The following is a 23,304-nucleotide window of genomic DNA, read 5'->3' on the forward strand; positions in this document are numbered from 1 at the left end:
AACCCTGTAACACTTGTCATGGGGTTCAAAAATGAGCTTGTCCTATCACTGCATAGCCACATAGTATGTATGGAGTCTACTTAAAACAGTCACAATAAACAATAAAACCCTGTGTTTAAGGTAACTCTTTAAGAGAAGCAGATGGAAGTATATTGTGAATGGTGTGCATGATGTTTATGTAGTGCCACCAGTGGCCACATGATGTTCAGAGAGGCAGATTATGTCAGCTGGGTTTGAAGACTCTAATTCATCTATGCAGATAATTCATTAATTAATTTTATTTCTCAGTCCTCGAATATTTTGATGCAATAAAGATAGCTGACTTTTCACATTGACTGAGTTAAAATTGGGTAGAGTTAAAATATCTACTGACTGTTGAAAATTCTTAACCAATGGCTGTTTATGCTAATGTAATAAGCTAGAATTATGTTTTTTAGTTTCTTTCTCAAACTGAAGGTTTGTCTCAGTCCTAAGCTATCTTAAAATTTGGTTTCTTTCTGTCCTCGCTACCCTAAAAAAGGGGAGTAAACAGATACAAGCATGACTCTCAATAGTCACAGAAACACAGAAAGAGAATATGGATTACGTCATTAAATACAGTGAAGACCTTATCTTTGAAAATTGCACAATCAACATCCAGAAGTATTACTTGCAGTGGAGTATGAAACTGTCACTCAATATGTGCATTACTTCATAATCTGTGCATAGTATGTACCTTGAACACACATTAATGATCTAGAAGAATGAGAGCTGAATTAATGTTCTGGGTATATATTATGAGGTTCACAGCTGCACATTGATCAAGTACATTGTCATGGGGTTCAAAAATGAGCTTGTCCTATCACTGCATAGCCACATAGTATGTATGGAGTCTACTTAAAACAGTCACAATAAACAATAAAACCCTGTGTTTAAGGTAACTCTTTAAGAGAAGCAGATGGAAGTATATTGTGAATGGTGTGCATGATGTTTATGTAGTGCCACTAAAAATCTTGGTGGTACATTATTGATTTAACATATGATCATTGTAAATACAGAATTTTTTAGAAACGCTTTGAATTCCAGATAGTTGATTTCAGAAGTAAAGGAATATGGCATGAACTCAGAGAGGGGCAAGCATTTAAGGGACAGGTATCACCCCTGCTGATATTTTTGTGTGCTGTGAGGTTTTTTTTGCATGTTCAGTGGATTACATTTGTGACAACTTGCCATCATGTAGAACACATCAGTGGGTTCACAAACAAAATACATTTTCTCTGTGAAAATAAGGCTACATGCTGGCCATTTATGTAAGTGATTTTTTCTGTCATAATCTTAATCTACAACAAAATCTGATGAATGTAATTCAACTACATACATACTATCTACTCAGAAATTCAGCTATGGAGCAGAAGGAATTGTCAAGCAGAAATTATTTCAAGTTGTTTTTAAAACTTTCATTATCTGCCCACATCTTTAATTCACACTGGAGATGGTTGAATATTTTTATACCTGCATACTTTGCTCCTTTTTATGCAATAACAGTAAGGTTCAGTTATGGAGAGTGGATGCTGTTTTTGTTCATAGGTGTGTATGTGTGTGTGTGTGTGTGTGTGTGTGTGTGTGTGTGTGTGTGTGTGTGTGACTTTCAGATAGTCCCTGATTTTTCACAACAAGCTACATAATGGATTGTAAAATTTCTTACTTGGTTGTAGACTATTTTTCCTCAATGGCACCTTCAAATCAATAGACTCTTGCCAAAAACTGTTTAACTAAGTTGGGAAACAACAGATGCCATGGGCATTGGCATATTTATTCCAATTTAAATCACCATTAAGCAATGGCCAGTCTCTATAATTAGCAGTACATTATTTATCGCTTAAATAGTAATCCTCATCTGATATTACCAGTCCGACTTCCATCAAAACAGTGTTATTAGCCAAACAATATAAGTGATTTTGTATCTTGTTACCAAATTGTGATTTAATAATGATGTGGTAGCTTTTGAACAAGTCCATTACTAACACCTCTCTTCATATCACTTTCACAGATCACTGAGTGTTTACTGAGCTCACACATAATGATGTCCATATTACTATCCACTCATCAACATTCGTGAGCTAATGACTATATGCACAACAATTTCTCACACAAAAGTTCATAAGGAAAACACAACACAGTAGAGGACTCAAATACATATACACATTATGCACATATAATCCCACATTTTCAGAATAAATGGCATTGAAATGTTACTTATAAATAATCTGTCCATATTTTTTAACATAGAAATATTAATTGGTGGGTATTTCAATGAAGGCTTTCCATGCCTAATTGTGGATAATGACACAGAGATGTTAGCAGTGACTAATTAGATGTGAGCTGAGGTTTTTGTGTCCACAGGGGAGTATATGAAGACTGGTGTATGAGTGTTTTGTCAGTTCATTAATTACATCTTAGTTTATAATGGTAGAAAGGTTATATTTAGGAGTGGCATCAGCCCAATGAGTCCAACAATAGCTTGGTTTAACTGTTTCTACTATTTGCTTAATACACTGTATGCATTTGTAGTGGATTATCCATTTTCAGTTAAAATTACCAGGTGTGTAATTTTGCTAAGTAAGTTAAATTATTATTATTGATAGTAATAATACTTTATTCAACATTGAATGAGTAATTGCATATGTATAAAAACAGGTTACTATTCTTGACACACAGCACAATAATACATTCTTCTGAATATGTCGTTCATTAAGAAAATAATTAAATTACACATAAAACGGTGCTTAACACTATTTACATACTTTTTTAAAGCACTTCTTATTCTGCATGTAAGTATGGTATTCTTCTAATGTGTAAAATTATTTTGTAATAGGAATTTCTTTAGCTGAAAGTTAAGCTTCATTGTGGGTAGGGTCATAACTTTACTGGGCAGTGCGTTGGCTAACTTTAAACCTGCATATTGTGGACTCTTTTCATAGAGTGATGTTCTGTAGCTGTTGATGTAAAATTTTTCTTTATTTCTGGTATTGTACTGGTACAAATCAGAACAAATGTTGGGTTGCAGTCTTTTAACAAGTAACATGGCTTTTACATTTTACATGTTTACTACGGTTAGTACACCAGTTTTTGGAAACAAGCCATGGCATGATTACTTGTATTTTGCTCCACAGATGATTCTTGCAGCCCTTTTTGGAAGTAGCAATAGCTTATTTAGTTTTGCTTTGGTTGTTGCTGCCCAAATTTCTGTTCCGTAATTCAGGTGAGAGAAAAATAGAGCACAGTACGCAGTCTTTAGGACAACAGTGTCTCTGCAGAACTTGCTAATCATATTAATTGCAAATATGTTCTTAGTGTGGTGTCACCGCCAGACACCACACTTGCTAGGTGGTAGCCTTTAAATTGGCCACGGTCCGTTAGTATACGTCGGACCCGCGTGTCGCTACTATCAGTGATTGCAGACCGAGCACTGCCACACGGCAGGTCTAGTCTAGAGAGACTCCCTAGCACTCGCTCCAGTTGTACAGCCAACTTTGCTAGCGATGGTTCACTGTCTACATACGCTCTCATTTGCAGAGACGACAGTTTAGCATAGCCTTCAGCTATGTCATTTGCTACAACCTAGCAAGGCGCCATGTTTAGTTACTATAGTTATTATCTTCAAGAATGTATTGTGAACAGATAATATTGTGAATCATGTGCCGTCAAGAGCGACGTTCACCATTAATGGATTAAAGTTAAGCATCAAACTAATTACATCTACTTTCTGAATTCTTATTCCTTGTCATGTTCCAGACCTCATGTCAATATAGTTCTTCCCTCCTCTTGCCAGCCTGCGTGAGCTAAAATGTGTGCATTTCGGCCTCCACTCGTAACACGGTATTGGCTCTTCTGCTAACACAAAAATTAGATAACTTATATGCTAGAGTGTCAACACATGTGTCCCATTTTAAATTGCTTTCAATTGTTAAGCCACAGAATTTTACACTAAACTCTGTTTTTACTAATTCCTTGCTTATGTATAGTTTAATTTCATCATTAAAACTACTGTTGTTAAACTCCATGAGACATGTTTTACTACTGCTTACATTTAAGTGGCTCTCATTAAAGTACTGAACAATTTCGTTTGTCATGTTATTACAGCAGGTCTCTAGTTCATTAAATGATCCCTTTTTACACACAATGGATGCATCATCCACATTAAGAACTATTTTGAAACTCTGAGTGCAATATCTTATGTCATTTGCATAAAACAAAAACAGAAGAGAACCCAGTACTGAGCCCTGGGGCACTCCATATTTTATATTACTGATTTTGGATTTGTGAACACCACTGTCAGTTTTAAGCAGTACAAACTGTTTTGGTTACCAATGTAAGATTTTATTAAGTCATGAGCGGTGACTCTGATGCCAATGTTCCACAGCTTTTGTAATAGGATTATGGTGCTCACACAGCCAAGAGCTTTTTCGAGGTCAAGGTATATACCAGCGACATGTTGTTCGTTCTTGATGCCACTTATCATCTCTTCAATTAACTAAGCAGCTGCTGTGCTTGTCGATTTACATTCTACGTAACCATTTTGATTTTCAAACATTAGCTTGTGCACCCAGAGAAAGTTTATAATTCTGCTCTAGATGACTTTTTCAAATATTCTGAAAAGACAGGATGTACTGAGATTGGTCTGTAGTTTTGAATTTTGAGTCTGTCTCCTTTTTTTAAGACTGTGTTACCTGAACTATTTTTAGTCTCTCTGGGAAGGCGCCTGATTCTATTATATTATTTAATGCTAGAGACAGAGATGCAGAAACATTTTGCCTACACATTTTTAATACATTGATACTTAACCATCATGCCCTGTGGAACTGGTATAGTTTAGAGAGCTAATGATGTCAACTATTTCTTTGCAATTTGTGGGGGCTAGGTATATGCTGTGCTTATGTGGATTGCCTTTAAATTTGTACTTCAGGTTGTTATGTTTGTCACTGATAGCCTCCCCTACTGAAGAATAGTATTCATAGCATATGTTAGCAATTTCAAGTTGATCTTTCACTACCATCCCACTGTGGTCAATAATAAAGTCCATACAGGCTTTGTCTGCCTATTCTAAAACTGTTTATCATTCCCCAGATATCAGTAGTAACACTGTGTGAAGCCTGACACTTGTTTGCATCATAGTTGCTCTTGGTCTGTATTAATAAATCTTTATAGTATTCTTGATCAGTTTTGAAGGCCTCCTTTAGCTTGAGATTTTGTTTATTATTCAACATTGCACTAAGGAATAATTTCAATTTTTCCCTTTCTTTAATGACATCATTATTTTTCCTGATACTTTTATTTATATTTTTAGTTTGTTTAGATTTTGTGCCTACAACTGGGCACATGGCATCGAAACAGTAGTAGATGTCAGCAGCAAAGGTATTGTAGGAAAAGCTATCATTCTCAAACCATGGTATGTGTACTAACGTGCAGTTCAGTCTGATGATGTTATCATTATACATAATTCTTTTGCTTACATATAGTCTTTTTTAGTGAGAAAGGACATCTTTTTTGCCTCCAATTGAAGCCGTACTGCATTGTGATCAGAGATGGCTTGTTTTGGAGCAGATGGGCTCTCTGAGCACTATGGGACTCAACTGCTGTGGTCATAAGTCCCCTAGAACTTAGAACTACTTAAACCTAACTAACCTAAGGACAGCACACAACACCCAGCCATCACGAGGCAGAGAAAATCCCTGACCCCGCCGGGAATCGAACCCGGGAACCCGGGTGTGGGAAGCGAGAACGCTACCACACGACCACGAGATGCGGGCTTGGAGCAGATGTATTGTAGGAAAGTAGTAAAATGATGAATGGCCTTTCAGACCATGATGCACAAATTTTAACACTAGAAGGCTTTTGTTCTCAAACAAATGTCACATATAATTACAAACTGTGTAGGAAAGTTAATCCAACAGCAATAAAGAGTGTTTCAAACCTTGTCATGGAACAAGAGTGGCAAGATGTTTATAGTGCCAATAACACAGATGATAAATATAATGCTTTCCTTCACACATTTCTCATGCTCTTTGAGAGTTGCTTTCCATTAGAACATTATAATGGGATACTAGCAGTAATAGACAGCCTGGGTGGCTGACTAGTGGGGCAAGGATATCATGCAGAACAAATCAGGAATTATATCAAAATGTTAGAAGTAGTCACAATCAAGCTACAGTAGCCTATTACAAACAGTATTGTAAGGTACTTAAAAATGCTATTAGGAAGGCAAAGAGTATGTGGTATGCAAACAGAATACCTAATTCATAGGATAAAATTAAAACCATATGGTCAGTTGTGAAAAAACCGTATGGTCAGTTGTGAAGGAAGTGTCAGGTCAGCAACACAAACTCGATGATATAAAGCCAGTTCGTAGTGCATCTACATCTACAAGTTTCTGTTGATGATAAATCAGATATATGTACAGTATTTAACAATCATTTTCTGAGCATTGCTGATGAATTAAATAAAAATTTAGTTTCTACATGGAAACATATAATTTTTCTTGGCAAATGCCTTTCCGAGATAGATGTCTGAAATATTCCTCTGTGATACAGACAAGGGATAGATTGAGTCAATAATTAAATCACTGAATACTAAGGACTCTCATGGTTATGATGGAGCGCCTAGCAGAATATTAAAGTAATGTTCTGCACATGGTAGCCCTATATTTAGCAATATTTGTAATTTTTTCTTTAGGAATGGTCAGTTTCCTGAATGATTAAAGAACTCAGTAGTAAAGCTGCTTTATAAAAAGGGATAAAGGGATAATATTGATAATTTTAGACCTATTTCTATGCTATCAGTGTTTGCTAAAGTTATTGAAAAGGCTGTGTATGTAACGATAATTGATCATTTTATGAGGGTAATCCCAAAAGTAAGGTCTCCTATTTTTTTAGTAGTACATAGACCTGTTTATTTCTACAATGGTTTACATCAGTTTACAGCTTGAACATTTAGCTATTTTTTGACATAATCACCATTTCTGCCGATGCATTCTTGTAGACTCTGTGGCAGATTTTGTATGTCCATGTCATACCAGCTCATCACCATGCTGTTCAGAAAGTTATGAACCTCTTCTTTCAACTTGTTATCAGAGCTGAATTGCTGGGACCACAATTAACACTGACAGGTACTGTGAGACTCTGAGAAAACTCAAACGGGCAATTCAGAACCAGGGAAGAAGAATGTTGGGCAAGGGCATACACATTCTCCATGACAATGCTTGCCCACACATCGCTCGGCAAACTGTTGCTCTCCTGCAACAGTTTCAGTGAACATAATCACCCACCCACCATAAGTCCTGATTTGGCATCCAGTGACTATCACCTGTTCCCTAGGTTAAAAGAACATATGGCCGGAAAGTGATTCAGCTCTGATGACGAGGTGAAAGAAGAGGTTCATAACTTTCTGAACAGCATGGTGGCGAGCTGGTATGACATGGGCAAACAAAAACTGCCACAACGTCTACAAAAATGCATCGACAGAAATGGTGATTATGTCAAAAACTAGCTAAATGTTCAAGCTGTAAACTGATGTAAGCCATTGTAGAAATAAACAGGTCTATGTACTTATAAAAAAATAGGAGACGTTACGTTTGGGATTACCCTCGTATATCACACAATTTGCTATCAAATGTGCAGTTTGGCTTTAGAAGTCGTTTAACAACTGAAAATGCTATATTCTCTTTTCTCTGTGAAGTACTGGATGGGTTAAACAAAAGGTTTCAGACACTAGGCATATTTTTTTATTTAACTTAGGCATTTGATTGTATTGGTCACAAAATATTGCTCCAGTAGTTGGAATTGTTAAGTCCCATAGTACTCAGAGCCAGTAGTTGGAACATTACAGAATACGGGGAGTAGGTCACGATTGGTTCACCTATTACTTTAGCAATAGACAGAAAAAGGTCATTATTCACAATGTTGAGAATGGCTGTGATGTGTGGTCTGAGTGGGGCACGGTCAAGTGGGGGGTGCCCCAGGGATCAGTGTTGGGGCCACTCCTGTTCCTTATTTATATAAATGATATGCCCACTAGTATTATGAGTAACTCTAAAATATTTCTGTTTGCTGATAACACTAGCTTGGTAGTAAAGGATGTTGTGTGCAACATTGGCTTGGTTTCAAATAGTGCACTTCATGACCTAAGTTCATGGATTGTAGAAAATAAACTAATGCTAAATCATGGGGAGACTCAGTTTCTAAAGTTTCTAAAACACAGTTCAACAAAAACTGACATTTTAATTTCACAGAATGAGCATATAATTAGTGAAACTGAACAGTTCAAATTTCTAGGTGTTCAGATAGATGGTAAACTGTCGTGGAAAGCCCACATTCAGGATCTTGTTCACATTCAGGATCTTGTTCAAAAGACTTAATGCTGCCATTTTTACTATTTGAACAGTATCTGAAGTGAGTGATCATTCGACACGAAAATTAGGCTACTTTGCTTATTTTCATTTGCTTATGTCATATGGTATTATATTTTAGGGTAACTCTTCCCATTCTAAAAGGATATTTGTGGCTCATAAATGGGTGGCTCGGGCAATATGTGGTGTAAGTTCATGAACCTCTTGTCGACCCTGTTCACAGGTCTGGTTATTTTGTCATTGGGCTCTCAGGAAATATATATGTCTGCTTGTGTCTGTATGTGTGGATGGATATGTGCGTGTGTGCGAGTGTATACCTGCCCTTTTTTCCCCCTAAGGTAAGTCTTTCCGCTCCCGGGATTGGAATGACTCCTTACCCTCTCCCTTAAAACCCACTTCCTTTCGTCTTCCCCTCTCCTTCCCTCTTTCCTGATGAGGCAACAGTTTGTTGCGAAAGCTTGAATTTTGTGTGTATGTTTGTGTTTGTTTGTGTGTCTATCGACCTGCCAGCGCTTTTGTTCGGTAAGTCACCTCATCTTTGTTTTTTTTTATATATATATATATATATATATATATATATATATATATATATATATATATATATATATATATATATATATTTCTTACTGTCATTTCTTGTTAACAATATTAACTTATTCCCAAGAATAAGCAGCTTTCACTCAGTTAATACTCAGCAGGAATCAAACCTGCATTTGGATCGTATTTCTTGTGCAGAAAGGTGTGCAGTATACTGCTGCATCCATTTTCAAAAAGCTACCACTCAGAAATCCACGTGCTTTCAAATCAAAACTGAAGAGTTTCCTCATGGGTCACTCCTTCTGCTCTGTCGAGGAGTTCCTTGAAAAATTAAGCTGATTCTTGCTGTATTGTTGATTGTGTTTACATAAACTTATGGATTGACATTTCTCGGGTTCACAAACATTTTATTTTTATCTGTTATTACTTTTATGTTGTAATTTCATGTACTAACATAGTCCATGACCTTGGTGATCTGCTCCTCAGTTTGGTCCTATGGAACTTGACATGTAAATAAAAAATAAATAAATGAGTCATGTTTGTTATTTTATTATTCGGACATGTTTTACTGTTTCCAGTTCTCTAGTTGGCTCATGGATAAGTGAGGTCAGACTGAATTCATCAAGTAGTTGGTGTAGCTATTTGGTGTTGGCATCATTGGTTAATAAGTCTATATTAATAACCCCTGTTATTACAGTATTTACATGGCCATTTAACCCAGAAAATGTGTTGTCATATATACAGGGTGTTTATAATTAAAGCTAAACTTTCAAACTGCTGTAGAAATAGCACCACTGGTCAGAATGATGTCAAATTGCAACAGAATATTACCAGAGAAGGGGAAAATGTATGGCAGAAGAAAAATAAATAGTTATAAAATGTAGCAATAGCGGACACTGTAAGCATCATAATTTAATAGTGGTCAACTTCAAATGACAAATGAATCATACAAAAATGCATAAGGTGTATGTTTGACACTAAACAAACTGTACTACCCAGTGTACACGGGTACACAGGTGTGATAATTTCAGTTATGTAAGCCCATCCACCACAGCGAGGTCATATAACATCAAATGGAAAAAATCTGTTTTTAATTGTCCTGAGGCTAAAAACTGCATAAAAACCATAAATCACATCAGTTTTTAATTTTTATGAAACCAAAAACTGCATAAAAAGCATCAATTAAAACCAAATCAGATTATTATTTTCCGTTTGACTGGTGCAAAACATGTTCAATATGCTGTCCACCATTTTCTGCAACAAGTTGAAATCGAGAAACAGCATGTTTCACAACTGATCAAAGTGTTTCTGGGGCCACATTCAGAATATGTTGCACAATGCATGCCTTCAATGCAGCTAAGTTTGCAATCGGAACATTGAACACAACATCTTTCAGGTAGCCCCAAAGCCAGAAGTCACACGGATTAAGATCAGGTGATCAGGATGGCAAGGCTGTAGGGAAAAGGTGGCAGACAATTCTAGCATTTCTAAAATGGTGCTTCAGCAGCTGCTTAACTGGATCTGCAATGTGCGGAGGTGCGCCACCTTGCTTAAAATTGATCCCATCCACACATCCACGCTGTTGGAGAGCTGGAATGACGAAAGACACTCGTATTGCTTACCAGTGATGGTACAGGTAACAGGACCGGAAGCATCTGTCTCTTCGAAAAAATATGGCCCTATGAAAAATGATGCCGTAAACCCCACCACACAGTGACCTTTTCACAATGAAGTGGTACTGGTTGATTTGCGTGTAGATATTCCATTGCCCATGTTCGACAATTCTGTGTATTGATGTATCCTGTCAGATGGAAGTGGGGTTCATCTGTTCACAAAATTTTCCACGGCCAATCATTGTTCACTTGCAGGTGAGCAAGAAATTCTAAAGCAAAGGTCTCTCTTGCTGGCAGGATTTTATGCACTGTGTTCACAGGTATGTCCAACGCTTGGGCAATTCTCCATCCACTATGTGTTTGCACATCACCACTCATCTCCTTCTGCACTGCTGTGGCCACTGCTTCCACTGATGTCTAATAAATTTGTTTCCCCCCTCTACCAGGTAGCAAACCCATCTTTTCGCATTTCTGAGGCAGTCATCAGACAAACACCTTTTTTCAAACCCTTCAGTGTCTGGAACTTCTGCAGAGTGACGTGTTCACAGTCACCATTCTTCTAATATAGCTTTACAAGCACAGCATGATCCTGCATTGAGACAGTCATGGCGAACGTCGCAGATGTAAAAGGAGGAAAAGCCATGTACCCAACGTGTTTATATCAACTTAAATGGGTCGTGCACATGATAATTGTTTTTATTTACATATTCTAACACATCTATTGATCAGTTTTCAAAATATTTTTTTTTTTCCTTCTGCCATACGTTTTCCCCCTTCTCCAATAATATTGCATTGCAATTTGACATCATTGTGACCTGTAGTGTTATTTCTACAGCATTTTGAAAGTTTAATTATAATCACCCTGTATGTCAGCAAATCAAATAGGTTTTTGAAAAATGTATCCATACATGTCCCAGGTGGCCTACACACGCTGGTAATTGCTATATTTTTTCCACCCCATTTTAGATTTACTGCAGAAAATTCTGCTTAACTGGATTTGCAATGTGCGGAGGTGCGCCACCTTGCATAAAAATGATCCCATCCACACATCCACGCTGTTGGAGAGCTGGAATGACGAAAGACACTCATAGTGCTTACCAGTGATGGTATAGGTAACAGGACCGGAAGCATCTGTCTCTTCGAAAAATGCTCTTGCATCAATAACACTGAAATTACTTGCTTTAACAGTGAAGATTGCTATGCCACCCACAGACTTGTTTTTCCTACTAAAGGCAGAACAAAATTTCATGGAGAGTGGTTTACTAATACTAATTACGTCTTCATTGTACCAATATTCAAACTGTCCAGCAGGCTTTACAAGTTTCCCAGGCTTGCCTGAAGTGGCTGTTTGTGTGGCAGATTCTGATTTGGTGGGTTGTGCCATTCCATGGCAATGCACTTATTTACCTTGTTTTGTGGAGAATTTAGTCTAATTTCCTTAACAATTAATTTGCTGGCAGTATTCTTGCCTCTTTTATTCATGTTCATACCATTATTTGTATGCAGGTCTTTGTCTAGATTTCTCACATTTGACACATTGTGAAATGTATTACATATTATTTTAAGCCTATCATTTGTCTTGTGCACTTCCAAGATCACTATAGATTGTTCCATTAGATAGTGTCTCTGTGGAATATTAATGATAATTACTTTAGTGTTAATCAACTTACTGTGTGCCTCTTTCATGTGCCTGATAGTGTCATTTGCTTGATTTTTTGCTACATCATTTGTTCCTTCCATGATTATGACACAATCATCTGCTGAAAAAGACACACTATTCTGCACACATGGCTTCACCACAGCAGAAAGAGGTGCTCCACGTTGAATGTGAGCCACAGCCGTAAAGTTGTCCTGGATCCTTGTGATGTTTTGTGCTATTCCATCAATATATTAGAATCCTTCCCTTCTTGTGTTTCTAGTTCTATTGTTCTTTTGAGCCAGCTTCTTCATACACTTCCACAGATTGTTATCTTGGACAGTTTGTTTACATTCACTTAGGTTAGCACATGAGGTTAGGGCTGATTTTTTGACCTTGTTACAGGCAGCTTTTTTGCAGTTTGGAATGTTGCTCTTTGTTTGCACAGATTTAAATGCTACAGCTTCCACTATGTCACCATTCTTAATTAGTGCATTATTTTGATAAACAAATGCATTGTCTGGTTTAGGAAAATTAGGGAAACAAAAGCCTAGCACAGAATCTGGAAAATAAATAAGCTTAAGTGGTTAAATGATGAAAGTATTTTAAGGTGTGGTAAAACTTTAATTATGGAATTTTCCAAATTTATGAATTTTTGGAAAAGTTTTAACTGTTAATTCTAAAGACTGAAATTAGGGCTATCTAACTAGCTATGCCAGACCCTCAGATTTACTGATTAGGTCATCACTTTTTTCTGGTCACATCATTGGAATGACTTCAATTATATTTATTTTGAATAACGATCTTTTATGTTGGTAAATTATAATGTATATAATAAGATTACATTAACTATTACATAGATAAGAATTTGGCATTTCTGAATACACTTGCTATAAACATTGTGTGTAGCTGTGGAATTATCTGAAAAAGAAAAATTATTTAAAGGAGCAGAAGTGTACCATATGTATCAATCCACTTTACTTTGTTTCAGAGTGAGGGTAGACACTAGGTACTGTCCTTACAGCATGTTTCTGTGCAATTAACACTTTGTGTGAGGAACTGCCCCAGAAAATCGTTCTGTTTAATCAATAAATGAAAATATACCAAGTAAGCTAGTTGTTGTTGTTGTGGTCTTCAGTCCTGAGACTGGTTTGATGCAGCACTCCATGCTACTCTATCCTGTGCAAGCTTCTTCATCTCCCAGTACGTACTGCAGCCTACATCCTTCTGAATCTGCTTAGTGTATTCACCTCTTGGTCTCCCGCTATGATTTTTACCCTCCACACTGCCCTCCAGTACTAAATTGGTGATCCCTTGATGCCTCAGAACATGTCCTACCAACCGATCCCTTCTTCTGGCCAAGTTGTGCCACAAACTCCTCTTCTCCCCAATTCTGATCAATACCTCCTCATTAGTTATGTGATCTACCCATCTAATCTTCAGCATTCTTCTGTAGCACCACATTTCGAAAGCTTCTATTCTCTTCTTGTCTAAACTATTTATCATCCATGTTTCACTTCCATACATGACTACACTCCATACACATACTTTCAGAAATGACTTCCTGACACTTAACTCTATACTCAATGTTAACAAATTTCTCTTCTTCAGAAACGCGTTCCTTGCCATTGCCAGTCTACATTTTATATCCTCTCTACTTCGACCATCATCAGTTATTTTGCTCCCCAAATAGCAAATCTCCTTTACTACTTTAAATGCCTCATTTCCTAATATAATTCCCTCAGCATCACCCGACTTAATTTGACTACATTCCATTATCCTTGTTTTGCTTTTGTTGATGTTCATCTTATACCCTCCTTTCAAGACACTGTCCATTCCGTTCAACTGCTCTTCCAAGTCCTTTGCTGTCTCTGACAGAATTACAATGTCATCGGCGAACCTCAAAGTTTTTACTTCTTCTCCATGGATTTTAATACCTACTCCGAACTTTTCTTTTGTTTTCTTTACTGCTTGCTCGTTATACAGATTGAATAGCATCGGGGAGAGGCTACAACCCTGTCTCACTCCTTTCCCAACCACTGCTTCCCTTTCATGCCCCTTGACTCTTATAACTGCCATCTGCTTTGTAAATAGCCTTTCGCTCCCTGCCCCTGCCACCTTCAGAATTTGAAAGAGAGTATTCCAGTCAACATTGTCAAAAGCTTTCTCTAAGTCTACAAATGCTAGAAATGTAGATTTGCCTTTCCTTAATCTTTCTTCTAAGATAAGTCGTAAGGTCAGTATTGCCTCACGTGTTCCAACATTTCTACAGAATCCAAACTGATCTTCCCCGAGGTTGGATTCTACCAGTTTTACCATTCGTCTGTAAAGAATTCGCATTAGTATTTTGCAGCTGTGACTTATTAAACTGATAGCTGGGCAATTTTCACATCTGTCAACACCTGCTTTCTTTGGGATTGGAATTATTATATTCTTCATGAAGTCTGAGGGAATTTCACCTGTCTCATACATCTTGCTCTTAGATGGTAAGAGTTTTGTCAGGGCTGGCTCTCCGAAGGCCGTCAGTAGTTCTAATGGAATGTTGTCTACTCCCGGGGCCTTGTTTCGACTCAGGTCTTTCAGTGCTCTGTCAAACTCTTCACGCAGTATTGTATCTCCCACTTCATCTTCATCTACCTCCTCTTCCATTTCCATGATATTGTCCTCAAGAACATCATCCCTGTATAGACCCTCTATATACTCCTTCCACCTTCCTGCTTTCCCTTCTTTGCTTAGAACTGGGTTTCCATCTGAGCTCTTGATATTCATGCAAGTGGTTCTCCTTTCTCCAAAGGTCTCTCTAATTTTCCTGTAGGCAGTATCTATCTTACCCCTCGTGAGATAAGCCTCTACATCCTTACATTTGTCCTCTAGCCATCCCTGCTTAGCCATTTTGCACTTCCTGTCGATCTCATTTTTGAGACCTTTGTATTCCTTTTTGCCTGCTTCATTTACTGCAGTTTTGTATTTTCTCCTTTCATCAATTAAATTCAGTATCTCTTCTGTTACCCAAGCATTTCTACTAGCCCTTGTCTTTTTACCTACTTGATCCTCTGCTGCCTTCACTATTTCATTCCTCAAAGCTATCCATTCTTCTTCTACTGTATTTCTTTCCCTCATTCCTGTCAATTGTTCCCTTATGCTCTCCCTGAAACTCTGTACAACCTCTGGTTCTTTCAATTTATCCAGGTCCCATCTCCTTAAATTCCCACCTTTTTGCGGTTTCTTCAGTTTTAAGCTAGTTATGCATCAGCAAAAGCAGCAGTTACTCAGAGAAAATGCTGCTGAACTCAAGCATTTGAGAAGGTCTATAATACGTGGTATCCATTTGAACTTCTGATTTGGGCAATCAGTTTTAGACACTTCCATGCCCCTGTGATGTATTACTGCTGATGAAGATGCTATTGCCTTGTGCAGAATTAACTGGAATGTGTTTCACCTCATTTCATACTTGCTCTGCAGTTGCTGCTCTGTTGGGATTGACTACAGTGCTCGCATCATCAGCAAATAACACAATTTCTGCTTTAAGGAAAGTCCTACTCAACCCAACAAGCCACCTACCTAGATGTTAATCTCCACCTCAAAGATGGCTACATCAGTATCTCTGTCCATATCTGACCTACTAACCACCAGCAGTACCTCCACTTTGACGGATGCCACCCATTCCATACCAAGAAGTCCCTTCCATACAGCCTAGCCATCTGTGGTCATCACATCTGCAGTGACTGTCCCTCTCAAAATGTACCGAGGGTCTCACTGAAGCCTTCACAAACCGTAATTATCCTTCCAATCTTGTACAAAATCTCCCATGCCTTATCTTTCCAATTTCCTACCACCTCCCAAAGTCCAACCATTCAACCACAGAGGAGAATTCCCCTCATAACTCACCACCACCCAGAACTGGAGTGACTGAATTACATCCACCAGCATTTTGACTTCTTCTTGTCATGCCCTGAAATGAGAAATATCCTGCCCACTATCCTTCCCATCCCTCCCACAGTGGTATTCTGCCTTCTGACGAACCTTCACAATACACTCGTCCATCCCTGCACAACCCCTGCTCCCAACCTCTTACCTCATGGCTCATACCTCTGTAATACACCTAGATGCAAGACCTGGAGCCGAAAGCTTTACTTGTGACATTCCTTTTGTTGTGACCACCTGCGACTCAGCATCTCCACCATATGGCGAGCGACAACTTAAAGACGCCTAAGTCATGTGTTTCACTGTGTGAGATAATTGTGTTTCCACCATCTATAGGGATTTACATAGGTTTGAGCATCAAAAATTGCCTCAGTCAAGCTTTCTTTCTACATGGTACAGCCAGTGTTTCTTTTCTTACCTTTTTCTTTAAGTGCTTGCCAAAAGGTACCTAAGTCAGTGACTCTGGTCCCTTTTAACACTCAAACATTGGTAACACTGCGAATTTTGAGGATACATGGATTTTTGAGCTCTTTGCCTGTGTACAAAATGCTCCCTGCATCTGATACAAACTTCACATATTTGTCCTCTAAACTGTCTGTCACAATGTATGGCTTGTATAAGCTAAAATATCCTGGTATAAATACCAAGTATGAATTTTTAAATAAATGTTTCAAAAAAAATTTTAACCCAAAGTTTGGGAAACCATAAATTGACAACTGTTGCTTTTATGAGGGAAAAAGGTGTGAATACATGGTCCTCCTTTACAGGGCACTGCAAAAAGAGTAGCAACTGCTGAATAAATTGTGCACATGAGGTAAGCTAAATAGTTCACATCTGGTCTTAATGAAGCAACTAAAAAGAATGAAGAAAATGCAAATATCTTTGGCTATAAGCAAAACATAAGTTTAAGGAAGATTCCTGTTCAGGAAATTTATTACCTGAGGCAACTCACAATGAACATATTTTCTGTTTTCAACTCTAAAACAGATGTAACTGATTACTGTATCTGCCATGAAGGTCGGGCCCACAACGAACTCGATGCAGCTGCTTCATTTCTGTTGCACTTCATTAAAAACCATGCACCCAAGACAATTACCCAGTTACATCAGTTTTCAGAAGAATCATACATTGTCAAGAGTTTGTCTTGCTCTAACCAATATGTGCAAGTTTAAAATGATCAAATAGATGCCGGCCGTGGTGGCCGAGCAGTTCTAGGCGCTTCAGTCTGGAACCGTGCGAGCGCTATGGTCGCAGGTTCGAATCCTGCCTCGGCATGGATGTGTGTGATGTCCTTAGGTTAGTTAGGTTTAAGTAGTTCTAAGTTCTAGGGGACTGATGACCTCAGATGTTAAGTCCCATAGTGCTCAGAGCCATCAAATAGATTTTTCCCTTTATGTGGACATTTATACAACCCATGAGACTGAAAATTCAGTGTAATAAAATATCCAATTGGGAAATGTGATGGTATCTCCACTCCACGTGAAGTTTGAAAGCTTATAGCTAATGCTGAGAAAAAACATCCAAGGACAGTTATGCTGGTTGAGGCACACACATCACTGAATATTCTACTTGATGGTACATTTATTATAAAAAGTCATCAATCCCTCTTCAAACAAGACACTTTCAAGAAATGAAATAGCACAATGTAGTATTTCAAAATATCATTATTTTGAATACTCTCATGAGCATAAAGGTATTGTGAAAACAACTGAGTACATAAGATGAGATGGTTTTCAAAGTCTGAATACTTTTATCCTCAAGAAAACTAATGAAGTATCTTTACTTAGTAAAGAAGCTTATCTGCAAGGAAAAATACCCATCAAAAATTTCACAATTGAAGACTTAAAGACTTAAAGAAAGTTATGCCATATATTGTAGAAAAGCACAAAGGCTTTTATGATCTACTTTTACAGTGGCCAGTAGCTTCTGTTTCTCACAATGATAATGAATAAGATTCAGAAATACAAGTTGTTGTAATGTAATAATATTCATCAACTATTAAAGATTTGTGTTTGTAATATGCGCTAACAGATATTACTCACTGTTTAATAAAAATCTGATTTGCCTGAAGCAAAAACATGCTTCAAATTTTATGGGGAGTTAAAAGGTATGCCTAAGCACTATTTAATAACACACTAGAAAATAAGTAAATTTGGTTTTCTTAAAACTATGAAAAAGTGACTAATGTATCTTTTAACAATCACCCATTCATGTACTGAACTGAACCCAAGATTCATTCTTAGAGCTATCTAGTGAGACTCTTTGTTTCCTATGTTAAATATGAAGTGAACCAGTAACGCATTATTCCAAAAAAATTGTATATTAATGACTTTTTGGATAATATTAATAGTAACCTCAGATTTTCTGCAGATGACACAGTTATCTATAATGAAGTAGTGCCTGAAAGAAGTTGCACATACCATGAAAAGATTTCAAAGTGCACAATTTCAAATGGTGCAAAGACTGGCAACTTGCTTCAAATGTTCAGAAATGTAAAATTGTGCACCTCACAAAGCAAAAAATGTAGCATATGACTATAATATCAGTGAGACACATTTGCAACCAGTCAACTCACACAAATACCTGTGTGTAATAATTTGTAAGGATATGAAATCAAATGATCACATAGTAGCAGTTATAGGTAAAGCAAGTGGCAGACTGGTTCATCTAAAGAATACTAGGGAAATTCAAATAGTCTACAAAAGAGACTGCATACAGAACACTTGTGCAGCCCATCCTAGAATATTGTGTGTTGGACACACACCAAATAAGACTAATGGAGACCTTGTCATGGAGATGCTGAAAGAACTCAACTGGCGGATGCTTGAAGGCAGACACTATCCAATGAAAACCTACTTTGACAGTTTCTAAAACCAACTTTAAGGGGAGTTAGAACATAAAAGAAATTTTTTTTTACATTTGTATCCCATTATAAAATGTGCAATTTCCTTAAGAAAGTGTTATATAACTACTTATAAACTTACTATTCAGAAAATTTTTGAAGCATAGCTTCAAGATTTAAAAAAAAAATGTAATTTTTTATGCAGAAGGCTGTGGATTGCAGTATTACGACAGCAAAATTATTTTGTGTGTATTGATAGCACTGTTGAAAACAATATAGCAGTTTTTCATAATATAAACCCATGTAGTATGTACAAGTTCCAAGAATTCTATTGCTATGATGACCAGTGTGGACACCAGAAGGTGGTTGACTTTCAGATTCTGAAAAAAACATTGTTATGAATGTAAATGATTGAAACAGGCAGTTCATATCTGTGACAGTAACTATAAAGGAACAAGTGGCGAAATGGAGGGCTCTGCAGATACTGAAATTTTGAGTCGAGCCATGAGTGAAATGGATGTTTGTTATTCAAGTGTCTTAGAGAGACAGCATATGAGAAATTATTCCTGGAGAAAACAGCACCAGAGAAATTTAACAAATACACAGTTCACATTCATGAAGCACAGTGTACAGCAGAAATGATCACTAGGGAATATGATGATGATCATCATGTCCCACACCCGTTGACAGAGTGTAGGGGAATGATGCGGGAGACCTGCACTGCTGTACTAGGCAATAGAAGTTAGAAAAAAATGATATCCATGGAAAATGGTCAAAAGGGTGATACACAACACTGAACAGGGTGCTTCTGAGATAGTACAAACAAAGAAATACAACATATACAGGGCTATTACAAACGATTGAAGCGATTTCATAAATTCACTGTAGCTCCATTCATTGACATATGGTCATGACACACTACAGATACATAGAAAAACTCATAAAGTTTTGTTCAGCTGAAGCCGCACTCCAGGTTTCTGCCGCCAGAGTGCTCGAGAGCGCAGTGAGACAAAATGGCGACAGGAGCCGAGAAAGCGTATGTCGTGCTTGAAATGCACTCACATCAGTCAGTCATAACAGTGCAACGACACTTCAGGACGAAGTTCAACAAAGATCCACCAACTGCTAACTCCATTCGGCGATGGTATGCGCAGTTTAAAGCTTCTGGATGCCTCTGTAAGGGGAAATCAACGGGTCGGCCTGCAGTGAGCGAAGAAACAGTTGAACGCATGCGGGCAAGTTTCACGCGTAGCCCACGGAAGTCGACGAATAAAGCAAGCAGGGAGCTAAACGTACCACAGCCGACAGTTTGGAAAATCTTACGGAAAAGGCTAAAGCAGAAGCCTTACCGTTTACAATTGCTACAAGCCCTGACACCCGATGACAAAGTCAAACGCTTTGAATTTTCGGCGCGGTTGCAGCAGCTCATGGAAGAGGATGCGTTTAGTGCGAAACTTGTTTTCAGTGATGAAGCAACATTTTTTCTTAATGGTGAAGTGAACAGACACAATGTGCGAATCTGGGCGGTAGAGAATCCTCACACATTCGTGCAGCAAATTCGCAATTCACCAAAAGTTAACGTGTTTTGTGCAATCTCACGGTTTAAAGTTTACGGCCCCTATTTCTTCCGCGAAAAAAACGTTACAGGACACGTGTATCTGGACATGCTGGAAAATTGGCTCATGCCACAACTGGAGACCGACAGCACCGACTTCATCTTTCAACAGGATGGTGCTCCACCGCACTTCCATCATGATGTTCGGCATTTCTTAAACAGGAGATTGGAAAACCGAACGATTGGTCGTGGTGGAGATCATGATCAGCAATTCATGTCATGGCCTCCACGCTCTCCCGACTTAACCCTATGCGATTTCTTTCTGTGGGGTTATGTGAAAGATTCAGTGTTTAAACCTCCTCTACCAAGAAACGTGCCAGAACTGCGAGCTCGCATCAACGATGCTTTCGAACTCATTGATGGGGACATGCTGCGCCGAGTGTGGGAGGAACTTGATTATCGGCTTGATGTCTGCCGAATCACTAAAGGGGCACGTATCGAACATTTGTGAATGCCTAAAAAAACTTTTTGAGTTTTTGTATGTGTGTGCAAAGCATTGTGAAAATATCTCAAATAATAAAATTATTGTAGAGCTGTGAAATCGCTTCAATCATTTGTAATAACCCTGTATACAATAATTTTTAGTCATTTCAGATTTTAGAAGCTGTTTCTGAAAATTAAGCTTTTAGTTGCATTATTCACTAAATTTTAGAAAGAACTTGAGTAGAATATTCAAATTTTCATGAAGCTGACACGTGGATGTACCGAGTCTCCCAAACTAAAATAAAATACATAACGCCAAATACAATTAAAATTATTTTGGAGAGAGTGCAAAAATTATAAAAAATTTTAACTATATCCACCGATGTCCAAAATTACAGCAACAAACAGAAATTTTGCAAGGTTGTATTTATTTTGCCACATTTTGCCACAAAGCAGTGTAAAAGGAGATAGTAAAGTAGAAACAATGTAAAGAACGTGGAATGTTATCAACTGCACGCATAACAGTAGACAAAACTGTTCTTAATTTTTTCCCAACTTAAAAGATTTGCACACAGATTCTGTCAACTGGTTAATGTGCTCAGTATGGGGTGTGACCACCTCTGGCACCAATACAGGCCTGTGCTGTGAATGATGTCGTCAATCTAATGTTGAGGCAATAATGCACATTCTTCCAGCTGAACTGTTCACAAGCCTTGGAGGGTTGTTGGCTGTCTCCCTAGTGCATCTCAGACATGCTAATTGGGATTCAATTTGGGAGAGTGAGCAGCCCACACCATGTGTGCAATATCTAAAAACACACACCCCTGTGCTCTATGAGGTCAAGCATTATTATTCATCAATATGAAGGCTGGGTTCGCAGCACCTCACAGCAACTGTGCATGAGATCCCAAGATCTCCTCATGGTACCTGACAGTAGTTAAATCTTGCTGATTCACCTGTACAATTTTCATAAATGGTTATTCAGCATAATCCCTGCCCACACCATTAGAGATCCTCCTTGATAACAGTCTCTTTCCATAATGTTTGGGTTCCAAAACTGTGTTACACCTGCCATTCAGTGTGAATTTGCCGAGAATCGCTTCCAGACCAAATCGGGACTCATTTGTGAAAGCAACATTGGCCCACCATTCGACTGTCCAAGTAGCATGTAGACAGCTCCGCTCTACACTTTCCCTTCTTTGAAGACATTACAGAGGTCAAGAGACAGCAGGTCTCCAACAATAAAAGCCACTCTGCTGAAGCCTTCTGTGCACCGTTTGACTCATTATAACACATCCAGGGGATGCTGTGAGGTCATATGCCAGTTGCAATGCAGTACTAAGGCGGTATCATCATGCCCTTACTGGCAGATAATGGTCCACTCTTTCTGATGTCACATGTGGTCGACCCTTCCTGGTCTCTGGGATACAGTTCCGGTCTCTATACATTGTCGCCTTGTCCAAGAAACAACAGAACAGTTCACATTAAGCCATCGGGCCACAACAGTTTGTGACTCTCCTGCTTCCATTCTTTCTGTGGCCCTCCACAGCAGAGGGTCTGTAGGCATCTTCTCTGCACCATACTGCACCATCTGTGACTGTGTACACAGCAATTGCGGATGTGGGCCTACCCTGCAGGCACTACCCCCACTTGACAGGTGCCCTGAAGTCATTGCTGGTGTAGTTGTACACTGATTGGAATGCCATCTTCCATGCAAAACATGATTGTAATGACATCTGTTGACTGTTTGTATGATTATATCTTGTATTAGACACAGAACAGGGATATAGCAGTTTGTTGCTTTAATTTTGAACACTAGTTTACTTAAAGTATTGTATTTCTCAAACCACTGACTGAAATTCAATGCCCTTAAATCAGAATATGTAATGTGTAATGTCTTGTAAAAGTTCTACGTCCATTGCTGCAGTGATTTCTGAAATGTAGAGAAGCCAAGTATCAATTTAACATTGTTGACATAGGGTGTTCAAGCTCCCCTCAAGTGACAGATCTAGGAATATACTATAAACACTTATGTATCACTCCCATACAGACCGCCAAGACAAGATTAGATTAATTACAGTATGCACTGAGACATTTGGGCAATCATTCTTTCCACAGCCAATATGTGAGTGGAATTGGAATAAGCCCTAATAACAAGTGTAATGAGATGTAGCCTCTGCCATGCACTTCACAGTCGTTTGCAGGATGTGGATATAGATGTGGACATAGGATCCTGTGATCTGTACAACTGAAAGCCTTAGTCAGTTCATAAAAAATGGGTAGGTGAAACCTTGTCATTGAATTGTGACTGCCTCAAAATATTACATTTGC

General features: G+C 38.2%; 1 protein-coding gene across 1 annotated transcript in view; it reads left to right on the forward strand.

Moving 5' to 3' along the window:
* The window catches only part of LOC124789138 (putative neural-cadherin 2), a 137,230-nt gene that overhangs the window by 101,277 nt on the left and 12,649 nt on the right, over window positions 1–23,304 (forward strand). The gene's annotated exons all lie outside the window — the stretch shown is intronic.

Source organism: Schistocerca piceifrons, chromosome 3 (assembly GCF_021461385.2).
Source record: "Schistocerca piceifrons isolate TAMUIC-IGC-003096 chromosome 3, iqSchPice1.1, whole genome shotgun sequence".
NCBI classification, from domain to species: Eukaryota; Metazoa; Arthropoda; class Insecta; order Orthoptera; family Acrididae; genus Schistocerca; species Schistocerca piceifrons.